A 15,750-nucleotide genomic window follows, 5' to 3' on the forward strand; every position below is an offset into this window, starting at 1 on the left:
TGTCCTTCGGAAATCACTTGTGTACTCCCAGCTCAAGTCTCAAACTCTTCCTCTGCTATTAAAAACGGTCTGCAAACAGGTCAGTCTGCTGTAAAAAATTGATTTGACAACAGCAGTTTTAAGTTGTTGATGGCTTGAAGTTTGCAGCAGTTCCCTGTGCTGTGATGTGGTGTGAACAGGAGGATGTTTATCTGTTACTTATGTAACAGCCCGATGAAAAAAAAAAATGGAGCATGTGCTTCCCTCCTATTTGTCTTCTGCATTAACCTCATCTTGGGGTCAGGCTGGAAATGCTATAGGTACTGATCGCTGAACGTTCTCACCATTATTGCTTAATGTGCCATCAACCACAAGTGTAAGTGGGCTCATAATCACTGCCACGATCCTCCCAGGAATCATTTATCTGGGACTAACTCAGAAAAAATCATTTAAAATTGTGACATTTAAAAAATAAAGATTCAAAGTTCTGAAAGGAACAGAAGTCACCCACACCGGTCCCCGTTGGCACATAAATCAGAGTTTGTTAGAGCTGCAGATCGGGGTAGCATAACACAGCCATCCCACGTTTTACCGTGGCTACTCGGCTCCCGTGCGCCACCCTACCTCCCCCACGTACAGAACCACGTTTATTTTTGAACTCTGTTGTCAGAATCTTGAGCATAGTCTTGGCCAACACATAAAAAGCAGGGTTAAAAGGAGAAAATCTGTGCAGCACAAAGCATCTTTTCAGCGGGAACACCAAGCTCAGTCCAAATTTGAAATCAACATTTGTTACTGGCTCTGGGAGGACCCCCATGTTTCCTCTGGTCCCCAAGGCCCGAAGGCTATCTGTGTCACCTCACGTTGCTTCTGGAAGAGAGGTCCACACTGTCTGTGCCCTTGCTGGCTGCAGATGGTCCCCTCTGGAGGGCATTTGGAAAGTGCCCTGGGGAACTGGCTGCTTTCTGGGCACCCCCCCTTCACCCAAGTCTAGTCAGAGCTCTTTATTCTAAGGGAATATAGAGTTTAGAAACACAGGCTATCTGCACTGAGTTTTGGAATTTTTGAAAATGACAGAATTGCTAGGAAGACGGATGTTTAGGCATGATTTGTACACATGCTCTGACAGATATTCCTTTTTCCAAAAAAAGTGGATTGAGCGCCAAAAATTAGTTACCGTATCAGTATTAGGAGCTTTGTTATGAATTCCAAATAACCCACAATGCAGATTATACACAAGATATTTGCAAGCCCCACCTCGTGTGTCATCGAGCTGTAAGAGGTTTCGTGAATTCAAGAATTAATGACTTAAGAGGCTTGATAAACTACTATTCTTTTCTCAGAGAAATAGTGGAGAAAGAATAATAGTGGCTGTTTATATTTCTATCTTACTCGAAAAGAGAATAAAATTATTTCTCAAACATTTGTAAAGGAATTTAGCTTTCTAAATGCATTTTAATGGTTGTAGATAAATACTTCTGCTATAAGGAGGCTTCAGCATTGCGAGAGAAAGTGAAATAAAGGGCTCATGTGAAAAGAACTTTGCAGCATGCTGCAACTTGATTGTTCACACTTCAAAGCAATCCTAAGAAAAACTGTAAATAAGGACGAGGCATAAAACTCTGGCGGCACCTGGGAATACTCAGCCCACTGCCCAACAGAACAGAGTCTGAATTCTGGCACACAGCCAACCTCTGAGGCTAAATCTGGAAAGGCTTAATGTACACTGAAGAACCAATACACTCAGAAACTATGTGAGTGCACTTAGCTTCGTGCCACTTAGAGAACTCATTTGACTTCCCTGAATATAAAATAGATCTGGTCATCATGTGTTACACCAGACTCTCGTACCACTGACACGCCCATAATAAAATCCAGAGTTTATAGGAAGGGCGCACCTTTCTCGAGAGACACTTCTCCCTCTCTCTCTCTCTCCTTGTAAAGGCACATTTGGACTTACTAGAATCTCCGCGGCAGTTCTCAAACATTTTAACAAAATGAAGATACACTCAGGAAGGTAATTGGGGGAGGATTACCAAGTCTGAGTCATGTAATAACAAAGGCTTCCAGTGAGTCATGCAACCAAGTTCCCACAGCTATCCACAACACATCACTTCCTTTCCCTTTGCAAGTGGACAAACTGCCATAACGCCTAATGGCAAGCAGCTCAAGTGTTTCTGCATTGCTCATCTTAAAATATTTCCAGTTGTTTAAGTTTCTGTCATCTACTCTCCAGATTAAGACTCTTTGGAACAGAAACCATTGCAATAAAGACAGGCAACAGATCACTTGTATATTTTCAAACAGGAAATGCACAGACCTTTTTTTTTTTCCCCATGATAGCCTGGTAATAAAAAATTTTAATATAAAAACCTTTCATCTTCAAAGGGATCTGAAAAAAAAAAGGAATTATTGAATGCAACAGCAAATGTTAGATTTCTATTAAGTTAGCTCAATTTTCCAGTTTCTCTTTTCCTTTCTTCAGCATACATTTCCCTATTGTTGGCTTCACCAGAAAAATAACAGCTTCAAATTTATCCTTAAGCTAAAACCCATCGAATAATTGACAAAATCTTAGCTAACTTGAAAAGTGACTTACATAAAACCCCGTTTGCTATTTGGGGGCATATTCTGCTCTCGGTAAATGAATGTACCCTTTTCCCCCCATTTATCAGCAGCAGAAAGAGAATATTCTTCAAACGTGAAACTTTCTTATAAAGCTAAATATCTTTTGTGCTACAATGAGTCATACCTGAGCGAGTCTTTTATTCCTTTGTGATTTTATCAAAGTTCAGATATTTTGAGAAGATTGTGGAATTTTCCAAATAGGGTTCATGTACTACATTCTTCAGCTATGCATTTTTTTTTTTTTTCAAAAAGCTATTAGGACTAATCCAGAGCCTGACATACTCTCTTCTTGTGCTTCATATCCAATCAGTCAGCTTCTTAGGATGGCAATGACTTCAACATTGCAAATGAACACGCTCGAATGTGCTTAAGGCCAAAAAGATACAGGCAGTGAGACAAAAAGGAACTGTCTGAATATGGCTTCTATGGGAATTTGTTGCTAGATTCTTATTAGAATCTCTGCTAAGTTAATTTGGGGTGCACAGATTACAGGGCTGAAGTTCATTTTGTGTCATCACTATGGTTCTGTCTATTGTTAATATACTGAAAAATTACTACAGAGATTGCTGGGTAGCTGCTGCCACAGGCTCTTTAAAGGGTCTCTCTGGTCTCTCCCCCTGCTCGGGTCCCATCCCGGGGCCTCCAGGCCCTCCTTCCCCCCCAGACACTGTGAATGCCTGTGTACTGTGGGCCTCTGGGGCTCTGTGCCTGAGCTAAGCTTAACCTGTATTTCTGGTCGATTGTTGCTCATCCCACAAATACATTTTAAAACTCACCCAAGCTTAGGGGCGCCTGGGTGGCTCAGTCGGTTAAGTGTCTGCCTTTGGCTCAGGTCATGATCCCGGGGTCCTGGGATCGAGCCCCATGTCAGGTTCTCCTGCTCAGCAGGGAGCCTGCTTCTCCCTCTGCCACTCCCCCTGCTTGTACTCTCTCTCTGTCAAATAAATAATAAAATCTTTAAAAAAATTCACCCCAGTTATGTGGTTGGGAAACAATGGGGTCAGACTGTCGAGGTTGAATCTGTGTCCCTAACACCTTCTTCATAAAATGGAGATAACAATAAAACTTACCTCACAGGGGTTTTGTGCACATTAAACAAAATAATATACGTGAAGTGCTTATAATAGTGCCTTTCAGTACATGTTCAGTATTGTCTTCTTTGCCACCTGAAGAAGGAATGGAACCCAAATTTCTTGATTATGAGCTCAGAATTTTTCCACTAGATAATACCTCTCCAGCTCAAATATTGCTAGTAATATAATAAGGTGCTACTCAAGAGCAACCATTTGAGTGAGAAATGAAACCCATTTCCAATTTTCATTGATTTCAAAAGATGATTCACTTTGGAGTATTGCATGCTGATTTCCATTATTTACAACAATACAATGTAAATAGACTAGAGTTACAACTCGCAGCCTCTGGAGCCAGGTAGAATTTGACTTTGACTGAAGGGGAAAGTCATGGAATACCGCACTGCCATCTAGCACTGACCTTCCAGAAGGATGATTTGAACACTTATACTTTGGAAAAGTGCTGCATTAGCTGACCCTACAGCAGCCCCACCGTCTAGGTGGAAGCAGGGGGTAGCAATTGGTGACGGGACCACACTCGGTGGAGGTGGTCAAGGGAACTGCACGGTCTTTGCTTTAGCCTCTCATCGCTTCATCACTGATGACTGCAGGACTGCAGCAGCGTGGATCCTGGACCTCTTAAGTCAATCCAATTGGTTCATTTAAAAATTAGCTCCTGTTTTCAGCATAATTGCCAAACTCTGTCACTTTTGATGTGTGTGTGGTGGGAGGAGAGGGGACTGTTAAGAAGTGGGGATAAGAGGAGAAGGATAAAAGTGAGATGCCAGCTAATCCAATTAAATGGCCTGTCTTCTTGCTGTGAATTAAGTATCACCTTCCTTTTGCCCCCACTTTCTGTGAGAGGGCATGACAAGCATTAGCCGCAGGAGTAATTGATTATTCTATTGACACCTTCTACGTTGCCAGATGTCCCGGGCTGCGATGCACTCCTTCATTACTGGACTCCGCATCATAAAAATAATTTAAATTGGATGGCAAAAAAATAAACTGGATGTGCAAGCCTGGCTCAATATCAGTCACGGAAGCAGCCACACATGTGCGTTTTAGAAAAGAAGAAAGGACAGCATGGGCAAATTGGTGTTGGTCATATTTTGGAACACGGTTGGAACAGAAAGTTACTTTTTATTTTCCCCTTAGGGATAGCCAAATACAAACTCTATTTCTAGGTTATCTGGCTACATTGTTTATTTATGTATATCTATGAATAGGTTCTCCTCTCAAAAATGACTCCTTGATGAAAGTGTAATTGTTTTGACAGAGAAAATGGGATTCAATGGTGACATGACCCCAATTGCCTATATAGTAAAAGTGAATTTTTAATTAAAGAGAGAGAAAAGTGAACAATGTGTGTGGACAATCAATGATTAGATTTCTCAGCTAAGCGTTTTCTTTTCTATGATTCATGAAGACACATGCACGGCCATGGGTGTGATGAGTCGGAAATGAGCAAATGTGTAGTGGAATCTATTTCTGCTCCTTAGGGGCCAGATAACATCTTCAGAGCCAGAGTTGGGTCTGGATTAAGACCTTTAGTAGCCAAAGCAGTGAAAGCCATTATGAAAACTTCTGTTCCCACCTTCCCACGTCTAATTAAAAAAAAAAAAAAAATTTCAACTCTTAAAAACGCATGTAAGGAAATTGGACAAAGTTCTGATTTCTCCCACATTGACTTGTACCGCTTTTTCTTGAAATATCAAAAATAAAGCATTCCTGTTTGTCTAAATTGTTGTGCCCCAGCTTTTCTGTATCCCTAAAAATATGCTTTGTCTGTCTATTGGGTGGTTAAGGGGTTTCATCTGAGAAAATAGAAAATTATTTTGTATTTTTTTTTTTTTTACTGCCCCTCTAACACGCAACTTCTGATTCACAACAGTCGCCTGAAGCAGGTTCATTTAGAAGTGGTCACTCTAACTTGTTTCTGCACTTTATGTCTCGCCCCCTTTCCGAACCATCCACTACCCAGTAGCCAGTGACTGTCTGTTCAAACGCTCTCCTTAAAATCCCTAAATGGATTCCCATTGTATGATAATGAATGAAAGGACAGCAAATACTGAAAGAGCATTTTGCTATTTGTCAGGTTCTATTATTAGTGTTTTTCATATATTAAGTGATTTGATCCAGAGAACAATTCTACACTGTAGGTACTGTTATTATACCCCATTCACAGATGTGAAAATTGAGCATAGAGGAATTCCATATCAACAGATGCCAAAGTGGCAGAGCCAGGATTTAAACACGGGTTGTAATTTCAAATCATAGGTATCATAAAAACTCAATTTCTTGTTTTTAAATAGAAGAGGATAAGAATAATGACTTCTCAACAGCAGTTTTAGAAGCTAGAAAGGTATGGAACAACACCTTCAAATTTTCATATGAAAATTATTCTCAATTGATACTTCTATACCTGGAAAAACTATCAACTAAATGTGATAGGTGGGGAAAAAAGACACTTCAGACATGCAAATCTCAAAACAAAATGCACTACTCATCGTCCTTTCCTCAGGAACCTACTAGAGGATGTGTTGCACAAAAGGAATAAGGAATCCAAATTAAAGATACGTACAGGACAAACAACGTAGGAGAGAAGTGAAGGGAGTTCCCAAGATGACAGTAAAAGTAGTCTCAGGGTGACAGATGACTATTGGTTCTAGAGAGCAGTCTATATATGACTAGAAGGTTGGAGCCTCAGAAAAAAATTGGAACTGATAAATTACATGAAAAATTTGACCACTAGAACATTATATTGAGAAATATTTTATAGAGCTGTTTGAATTCTGAAAGACATTCGAGAATTACCAAATTTTTAAAATCTCTAAAAAAACACTTAACTCCAGGAAAACAACAACAAAAAAAAGTAGCACAGAAATGGAAATGTAATCAAAATACTCGATTCATTAGTGAAGAATTTGTTCATGCTTATAAAAATGAAATCACTGAATATAGATTTAACAAATAATCATGATTTAACAAAACTTGGAAAGTGAAAATCTTCATTGATTATAATAGAAAGTCAAATGGACAGTGTCTAATTGATTAATCAGAAGGTAGTATTATAATACATGCACACACACACAGACACACACACACTTTAGAAATAGGTAAGCACTAGAAGAAACGACAGTATTGAAAATGACTGATTCTGGCATAATAGGCAGGAGAGAGACTGCTGTTTTTAGGTTGAGTGTCACAGGCCCAGTGGACTTTTCAAACAATGTGCATGCATTACTCTGACGAAAATCATAAATGTACTTTTTAAACTTCCAAAATTAATGTTAGATATTAAACCTTTTTTTGATAAAAACCCAGTATTATGTTCAAAACTGACAAAATAATAGCTACCTGAATGGGTGCTTACTCTGTGCCAAGCACTATGACAAAGGCTTTTACACATTATCTCATTTAAAAGTGTGGCCCAATCCTGTGGAAGGTGACATTTTTGTTCCCATTTTATGAACAAGAAAACTAAGAACCAGAGAGGTGGAGGGACTTGCCCAGGGTAACTACCTAGGAGTATGACTCTTGGATCCTGTAGTAAGAGTATATTTAACTTTGCAGGAAACTTCCAATCTCCTAAAGTGTCTGTCCCATTTTGTATTTCTACTAACAATAAATGAGAGTTCTTATTACCCTAAATCCTCATCAGCAACTGGTTGTGTCCATTTTTTAATTTTAGCCATTCTAATAGGTGTGTAATGGAATCTCATTAATTTGGAATTCAATAATGACAAATAATGTTGAGAATTTTTCATAGGATTATATACATATATAAATTATTTTTAACACAGAGATAGATGCAATTTAAGATATTTAATATTCAGGAGTTGAAAAATATTCAAATTCACAATCACTGATTTACTTTTGGTATTGGTATAAAATAACATTCATTGTCTGAGTTCTTATGTAATTTGGTTTTAAAGAAGTTTCTTATACCCATATTTCATTGTTAATGTGTACAATTAAAGCATTTAGATTGAAATGTAGGAAAAATGGGATTTTAAGGATTGCCAGAAGACATCCAAATTTTAGTTAATTTAGTATACTATAAGAAATACATTTGTAGGTTTGTGAAAGTAGAATGTTTTGAAATATTTTCCTTCCATTTTCTAAACTCACAGATTTTGTACATACATGGTTCCCTGACAGTTTTCTGCCTTTATGTGACCCAATAGTAGGGCCGAAGCATTCTAAGAAGTTTCTCTGAATTGGTGAGGCTGCAAATTACTAGAAATGAATGGACAAATATGCCATTTTTTAACATTGTCCATAAATAAAAGTCCATGAAATTAAAATATCTCTTAAAATAAGGAGCTCTAGAAGATTTGTGATTTACAAATATTGTCCTTATTAACACAGGTCAGAAATATTCCAAATGATACAATATTATGCTTAAAATAAAGACAGAAATGTGTTGTTCTACCTTTCAGTTCCAAATTTGGTTTCTTCATAGCACAGAAGAAATTAAATTTTTCTTATTTCTAGTTCAGTGTCCCAAAGAGCCATCTGAAATACACTTGTAAGACTAAGCTAATGTATAATGGCTCATTCACAACACAATTTTGTTCAGAAAGAGTGAATAAAAACAGGCCGTTCAATTCAGTATCCTTATTGATCCCGTCTTTGTGGTTTATCTTGGATTTTTAAATTAAAATGCGATTTCTTAAAATATTGCATTAAAACATTTACCTTGATTATGATAAATAATCACTTTCTGTATTTTTGCACCCAAGGCAAGTGCCTCACTTGCCTCACCCTGGCCCTGGTCCAAGCGCTTCTTGAACATTGAGTCTATCTACCAGGTAGCACATCAGGCTCCTTACAGATTAAAAGTGCCTCTGACTACAAAGCAGTAAATAAGGAAGGTAAAAGCATTTTTAAAACTTTATTTGGGGGGCTCCTGGGTAGCTCAGTTGTTAAGTGTCTGCCTTCGGCTCAGGTCATGATCTCCAGGTCCTGGGATCGAGCCCCGCATCGGGCTCCCTGCTCAGCTTCTCCCTCTCCCTCTGCCTCTCCCCACTGCTCCTACTCTCTCTCTCTTTCTCTCTGTATCTCTTTGTCTCAAATAAATAAATTAAAAGAAATTCTATAAAACTTTATTTGGTATTTAGGTGCAACTTAAGTATATTTTGAAGAATTGGAAGGATTTTAATTCCTTAAAGCACATATTAGAGCCATATAAATGATTAAACCAGCAAGGGAGAGTGCAACAGTATAGTCTTCAGATTTTAGTGATATTTATGTATACAATAAAAAATAGAAAATATAGAAAAGGCAATTAGGGCACCTGGGTGGCTCAGTCAGTTAAGCGACTGCCTTTGGCTCAGGTCATGATCCTGGAGTCACTGGATCGAGTCCCGCATTGGGCTCCCTGCTCCGCGGGGGGTCTGCTTCTCCCTCTGACCCTCCCCCCTCTCATGTGCTCTCTCTCTCATTCCCTCTCTCTCTCTCTCTCAAATAAATAAATAAAATCTTTAAAAAAAAAGGCAATTAATATCTAGTTTAAAAACTCTCAACAAAGTGGTTATAAAGGGAAAGTACCTCAACATAATAAAGGCCATATTTGATAAACCCACAGCTAACATGATACATAACAGTTAAAAACTGAAAGCTTTTCTGCTAAGATCAGGAACAAAACAAGGATATCCATTCTCATCACTCTTATTCAACATAGTATTGGAAGACCTAGCCAGAGCAATTAGGCAAGAAAAAGAAATAAAAGGTATCCAAATTGGAAAGAAAGAAGTAAAATTATCACTATTTGCAGACAACATGATATTATATATAGGAAAACCAAGGGGCACCTGGGTGGCTCAGTCGTTAAGTGTCTGCCTTTGGCTCAGGTCATGTCCCAGGGTCCTGGGATTGAGCCCCACATCGGACTCCCTGTTCCATGGGAAGCCTGCTTCTCCCTCTCCCACTCCCCCTGCTTGTGTTCCCTCTCTCGCTGTGCTTCTCTCTGTCAAATAAATAAATAAAATCTTTTAAAAAATTAAAAGAAAAACCTGAAGACTCCATCAAAAAACTGTTTGAACTAATAAGTAAATGCAATAGATTTTTGCATAAAATATTCCCAAATATTTTATTCTCTTCAATGCAATTGTAAGTGGGATTGTTTACTTAATCTCTCTTTCTGATAGTTCATTGTTAGTGTATAGAAATGCAACAGATTTTTGCATATTGATTTTTGTATCCTGCAACTTTTCTGAAATAAAATGTTTGGGAATATGTTTAACCAAGAAGGTGAAAGAAAGACTTATACACTGAAAGCAAGACATTGAAGAAAAAATTAGAGAAGACACAAATCAATGGAAAGATATTCCATGCTCATGGATTAGAAGAATGAATATTATTAAAATGCCCTATTACCCAGAGCAATCTACAGATTCAGTGCAATCCCTATCAAAATTCCAGTAGCATTTTTCACAGAAATAGAACAAACAATCCTAAAATTTGTATGGGACCACAAAAAACCCCAGTCAAAGCAATCTTGAGAAAGAACAAAAAAGCTGGAGGTATTAAACTTCTTGATTTCAGAGTATATTACAAAGCTACAGTAATCAAAACAGGATGGTACTGGCATAAAAACAGATACATCAATCAATGGAACTGAATAGAGAGCCTAATATTAAACCCTCACATATATGGTCAACTAATTTCCAAAAAAAGAAAAAAAAAGAGCCAAGAAGGACAGTCTCCTCAAAAATTGTGCTGGGAAACCTCAACAGCCACGTGCAAAATAATAAAATTGGCCTGACATCTTATAGTATCCACAAAAATTAACTCAAAATGGAGGAAGAATTTGAATGTAAGACCTGGAACCATAAAACTACTAGAAGAAAACATAGGTGGTATCCTGGACATCAGTCTTGGTGATGATTTTTTGGATGTGACACCAAAATCAAAAACATCAAAAGCAATAATAAACAAGTGGGACTAAATCAAACTAAAAAGCTTCTGTACAGCAAAGGAGACCAACAAACTAAAAAGGCAACCTACCAAGTGGGAGAGAATATTTGCAAATCATGTATCTGAGAAGAGATTAGTATCTAAAATATATGAATAAAATATATGAAGAACTCATACAACCTAATAGCAAAATAAATAAATAAATAATCTGAGTAAAAAATGGTCAGAGGAACTGAATAGCTATTTTTCCAAAGAAGACATACAGATGGCCAATAGGTCAATGACAAGATGCTCAACATCACTAATCATCAGGGAAATGCAAATCAAAACCACAATAGGATATCACCTTACATCTGGTAAGATGGCTACTATCAAAAGGCAAGAAATAAATGCTGGCTAGGATGTGGAGTAAGGGGAACCTTTGTGCACTGCAGGTGGGAATGTACATTGAAACAAGCCACTATGGAAAACAGCATGGAGGTGGCTCAAGAAATTAAAAATAGATACGGCCCAGAAATTCCATTTTTGGGTATTTATCCAAAGAAAATAAAAACACTAACTTGAAAAGATATCCATGCCCCATGTTCACTACAGTATTATTTACAGTAGTCAAGATATGGAAACAACCTAAGGGTCTATCAATGGATGAATGGGTAAAAAAAAAATATCACACACACACACACACACACACACACACACTTCAGCCATAAACAAGAAAGAAATTTTGCTATTTGCAACATGGATGGAACTTGAGGGCATTATGCTTAGTGAAATAAGACAGAGAAACACAAATACCTATTGTCAAAAGATGGGCAAAATGGGTGAAGGTGATTAAAAGTTACAAACTTCCAATTATAAAATAAGTAAATCCAGAGATATAATGTACATCACAGTGACTGTAGTTAATAATACAGTATTGTATATTTGAGAGCTGCTAAGACAGTAGATCTTAAAAGTTCTTAGCGCAAGAAAAAACGTTTATAATTATGTATGGTGACAGATGTTAACTAGATTTATTTTGGAGATCATCTTGCAATATATACAAATATCAAATCATTATGTTGTACATCTGAAACTAATATAGTGATATGTCAGTTATATCTCAGTAAACAAAGAGTAATTTTATTGGGACTGCTGGAAAGTCAGGGGTGAATTGCATTTGTGATCATATAAATAGATCACATTTCAATGCAATATCCAAGTCAGGGAATCTTTTCTGCTTTTCAATACTTTTCTGCATTCTTAGAAGAATTGGATATTTAATAATCACCTTTTTATCTAGTAATAGTATTGGTGACTAAAAATCAGAAAAAGTAAACTTTTTACCTGACTCTGAGATCCCTTCTGAACAATCCCAAAGAAAGAGTATAGTATTTATTTCTCTTGTTTAAGCCACTAGAATCCTATGTCATATCTAGATCAACCTCTGTCCTTGTAGGTAATATTATTCAGTGTTGGAAAAATATTTCAACATTAAATTATCAGTCATATAAATATATAATTATTATCTTTTATTAAGCCAAGTGTAAAATGGACTAAGGAAAACATTTTAATGACCCTATTATGGCTTCAATTATATATTTCTTCACTCCAGATTTTCAGAGTTTGGTGGACCTTTAGGATTGTCTAGTCCAGTTCTCTCGTTTACCAAGGAAGAAGCTAAGAGAAGCAAGTGACTTAGCTCAGATCACAGAGCTAATTAACTGTGGAACCTAAATTAAAACCCAGGTCCTCTGGGCACAGGTCAGTAAAATCTAGGGCTGAGGTGAATGGGAGGCAGTCAGTATTAAGAATACCTCCAACCTGAAATCAGTGTTTTTTCTTTTTACTTTTTCAATTAAAAATTTCAGGTATAATTTACTTACAATAAGTTGGACAATCTAATTCAGTGAGTTTAGACAAATGTATATCCTTGGATTCAGAACTGTTCCTTCACTAAAACAAAACAAAACAAAACAGAACAGAAAAACATCTTGTGCCCCTCTGAAGTCAATTCTGGTCTACTACTCCTAAGTTCAGGCAATTAGTGATCAATTTTTTTTTTTTGTCATTATAGATTAAATCAGTTCAGTATAGAATTTCCCATAAATAGGTTTATCCAGTATAGATCTTTTGTGTCTGGATTCATTAATTCAGCATATTTTTGGTCGGGGAGAATTCCATTGAAAGAATATCCCATCATGCTTATCCATTTATTTCAGAACTTGAAATGTTCCTACTTTTGGACTATAAGTAAAGCTTCTATGAATGTAGGCATACAAGTTTTGGGGTGGAAATAGGTTTTCATTCCTCTGGTGTAAATAAATGGAGTGGAACTGCTGAGTCATATGAACTTCTGTTTGACTTTATTAAGAAACTACCAACCAGTTCCCTAAGGTACCATTTTACATTCTTGCCAGTGATGCAGGAGAGTTCCCATTGCTCCATATCCTCCAGCTCCTGGCTTTGGCCAGATATTTTAATTTTAGTCTTTCCAATGGGTGTGGATTTTTGCTTTTCTTTTTAAACTTTAAAATTGGATTGTCAATATGCACAAATCATCTCCTGGTATTTTTATTGAGATCACATGGAATCTGTAGACGATTCGGGGGATAATTGCACATATTTTAAAAAATTTATTCTTAGGGACAAATCTTGGTTTTCATGCTCTTATTTTCATTTTTCTTTCTAATGATTCATGCTGCATTTGTAGAAATAGAATTGATTTACATATATGTTCTTGTATTATATCCTTACTAAACTCCTTTACTATTTCCAGTAGCTTCTATGTACTTTTTTTACATACATGATCATATCTTCTGGGAATAAAAATTGTTTAGTTCTTTCTTTACAACTTATTTTTCTTTCATATTCCTTTTTTTTTTCCCAAAGATTTTTTTTTAAAGATTTTATTTATTTATTTGAGACAGAGAGAATGAGAGACAGAGAGCGTGAGAGGGAGGAGGGTCAGAGGGAGAAGCAGACTCCCTGCTGAGGAGGGAGCCTGATGCGGGACTCGATCCCGGGACTCCAGGATCATGACCTGAGCCGAAGGCAGTCGCTTAACCAACTGAGCCACCCAGGCGCCCCTCCCAAAGATTTTTTTAAAAGATCTTATTTATTTGTCAGAGAGAGAGAGAGCACACAAACAGGGCGAGTGGCAGGCAGAGGGAGAAGCAGGCCTCCCAAGGAGCCCCGTGCGGGACTTGATCCCAGAACCCCAGGACCATGACCTGAGCTGAAGGCAGACACTTAACTGACTGAGCCACCCAGGCATCCCTCAGTTTCCTTTCTTATTTCACTAAGACCTGCAGTACATTACTGAATGGAAGCACTGGATGGAAGTAATCATCCTTCCCTTGTTCAAATACTTAAGAGAAAAGGTATTTAGTTCACCACTATTAATTCTAATGTTAGCTATAGTTTTTTTTAAAGCTCTTCTTCAAAATTTGACAATGTTTCTTTTTATTCCTGGTTTGTTGAGAATTTTGTAATAAATGGGTGTTGTATTTTATTATTTTTTTCCTGAATCTCATGAGATGATTATATGGATTCCTTTTTTTTTAGTATATGCATTTTTATTTATATGGATTGCAGAGATGATTTGCTTGAAACTTTTGCTGAGTATTTGAGAAGGTATGTACCTATGTTGATTATTACTCTGTGATTGTCTTTTCCTATAAGTTCTTTGTATCATTTTGGTATCAGAATAATAGTGGCCTCAGAAAAATAATTAGGACACATTTCCTCTATTTCTATATCCTGAAACAGTTATGGAAGATTTATATTAGTTATTCCTACATTTTTTTTTTTATAAAATTCACCCATGAACCTACGTGGGTCTAGAACTTACATTTTGGAAGGTTTTAATTACAACTTTATCATCTTCAATGGATATAAGGCAATTCAGATTTTCCGAAGCAGTGTAATTTCATTTCAGTTTTGATAATTTTTGTTTTTCAAGGGATTTGTTCATTTCTTATAAATTGTTGGCAGTATTCCCTATTTGCCCTTTAAATATCTGGAACTCAAGTTATTTCTTGATATTCGTAATTGGTGTGTGGTCATTTCCTTTCATATTAACCATTCTAGCGAGATGTTTATCAATACTATTGATTTTTTTTGTTATTGAAGTATAATTACATACAATATCTTATTAATTTCAGGTGTCCATCATAGTGATTTGATATTGGTATACATTTTGAAATGATCTTCACAATAAGTCTGGTCATGACTTTAAGAAACAAGCTTTAGATTGCATTCTTTTCTGTTTTTCAATTTTTTTCTTTCATTACCTCTGCTCTTATCTTTATTGTTTTCTTTCTTTTACTCATTTGAGTTTTAATTTACTTTTCATTCCTAGTTGTGATTTTATAAAAAGACTTAAAAGTGATAAAATATATTTTTAATTTACTCATGTTTAAAATGTTTGTGCTCTTCCAATAACGTACATTTGAATTTCCATTTGGTAGAATTTTCCTTCAGCCTCAAGAAATTCCTCCTAATATGTTTAATAGCACAACTTTGTTAGGGGTATATTCATTTTGTTTGTATGAAAGTGTCTTCATTTTATTGGCATTTTTTATGGATATTTTCATTGTAGATAGAACTTTAGATTCACTTTTTTTGTTGTTTTTTAGCACTTTAGAGATGTTATTTACATCATACCTGGTTTTGCATTGCTTCTGATGAGAAGCCAGCTCTTAGTTTTTCTTTATCTGCAAATATTATGTCATTTTCTTTGTTTTTTAAAGACTTTTATCTATATCATTAACTTTCAGCAACTTGGTTTTATGTTCTTCCATCTTGGGAATCAGTGGAGTTTTAGGGTCTCTGTGGTTCTAATTTTCATCAAATTTGGAAATTGTTTGACCATTCTTTTTGTTTTCCAGAAGTTTTTTTTTTTAAACAGACTATCTTTTTGAGCAGTTTCATGTGCACAGCAGAAGAGATTTCCCATATACACCCTGCACCCACTCATAAGTAGCTTTTCCAATTACCAGTATTTCCCAATAGAGCAGTACATTTGTTACAATTGATGAACCTATATTAATAAATCATTGCTTCCCAACACCCATAGTTTATAGTAAGGTTTATTCTTGGTGTCATACATTTCTTGTGTTTAGACAAATGTATAATGTGTATCCACCATAAGAGTATCATATAAAGT

The 15,750-nt window shown here is 36.4% G+C and overlaps 1 long non-coding RNA gene across 1 annotated transcript in view; it reads left to right on the forward strand.

The window, feature by feature from the left end:
* The first annotated feature begins 12,297 nt into the window (after positions 1-12,297).
* The window catches only part of LOC118021373, a 34,620-nt gene continuing 31,167 nt past the window's right edge, over positions 12,298-15,750 (forward strand). Inside the window, exons 1-2 of the long non-coding RNA XR_004682151.1 lie at positions 12,298-12,344; positions 14,148-14,216. This is a non-coding gene — a long non-coding RNA (uncharacterized LOC118021373). The remainder of the gene's footprint in view (positions 12,345-14,147; positions 14,217-15,750) is intronic.

Source organism: Mirounga leonina, unplaced genomic scaffold, assembly GCF_011800145.1.
Source record: "Mirounga leonina isolate KUSES-001 unplaced genomic scaffold, KU_Mleo_1.0 Mir_174, whole genome shotgun sequence".
In the NCBI taxonomy this organism is placed as follows: Eukaryota; Metazoa; Chordata; class Mammalia; order Carnivora; family Phocidae; genus Mirounga; species Mirounga leonina.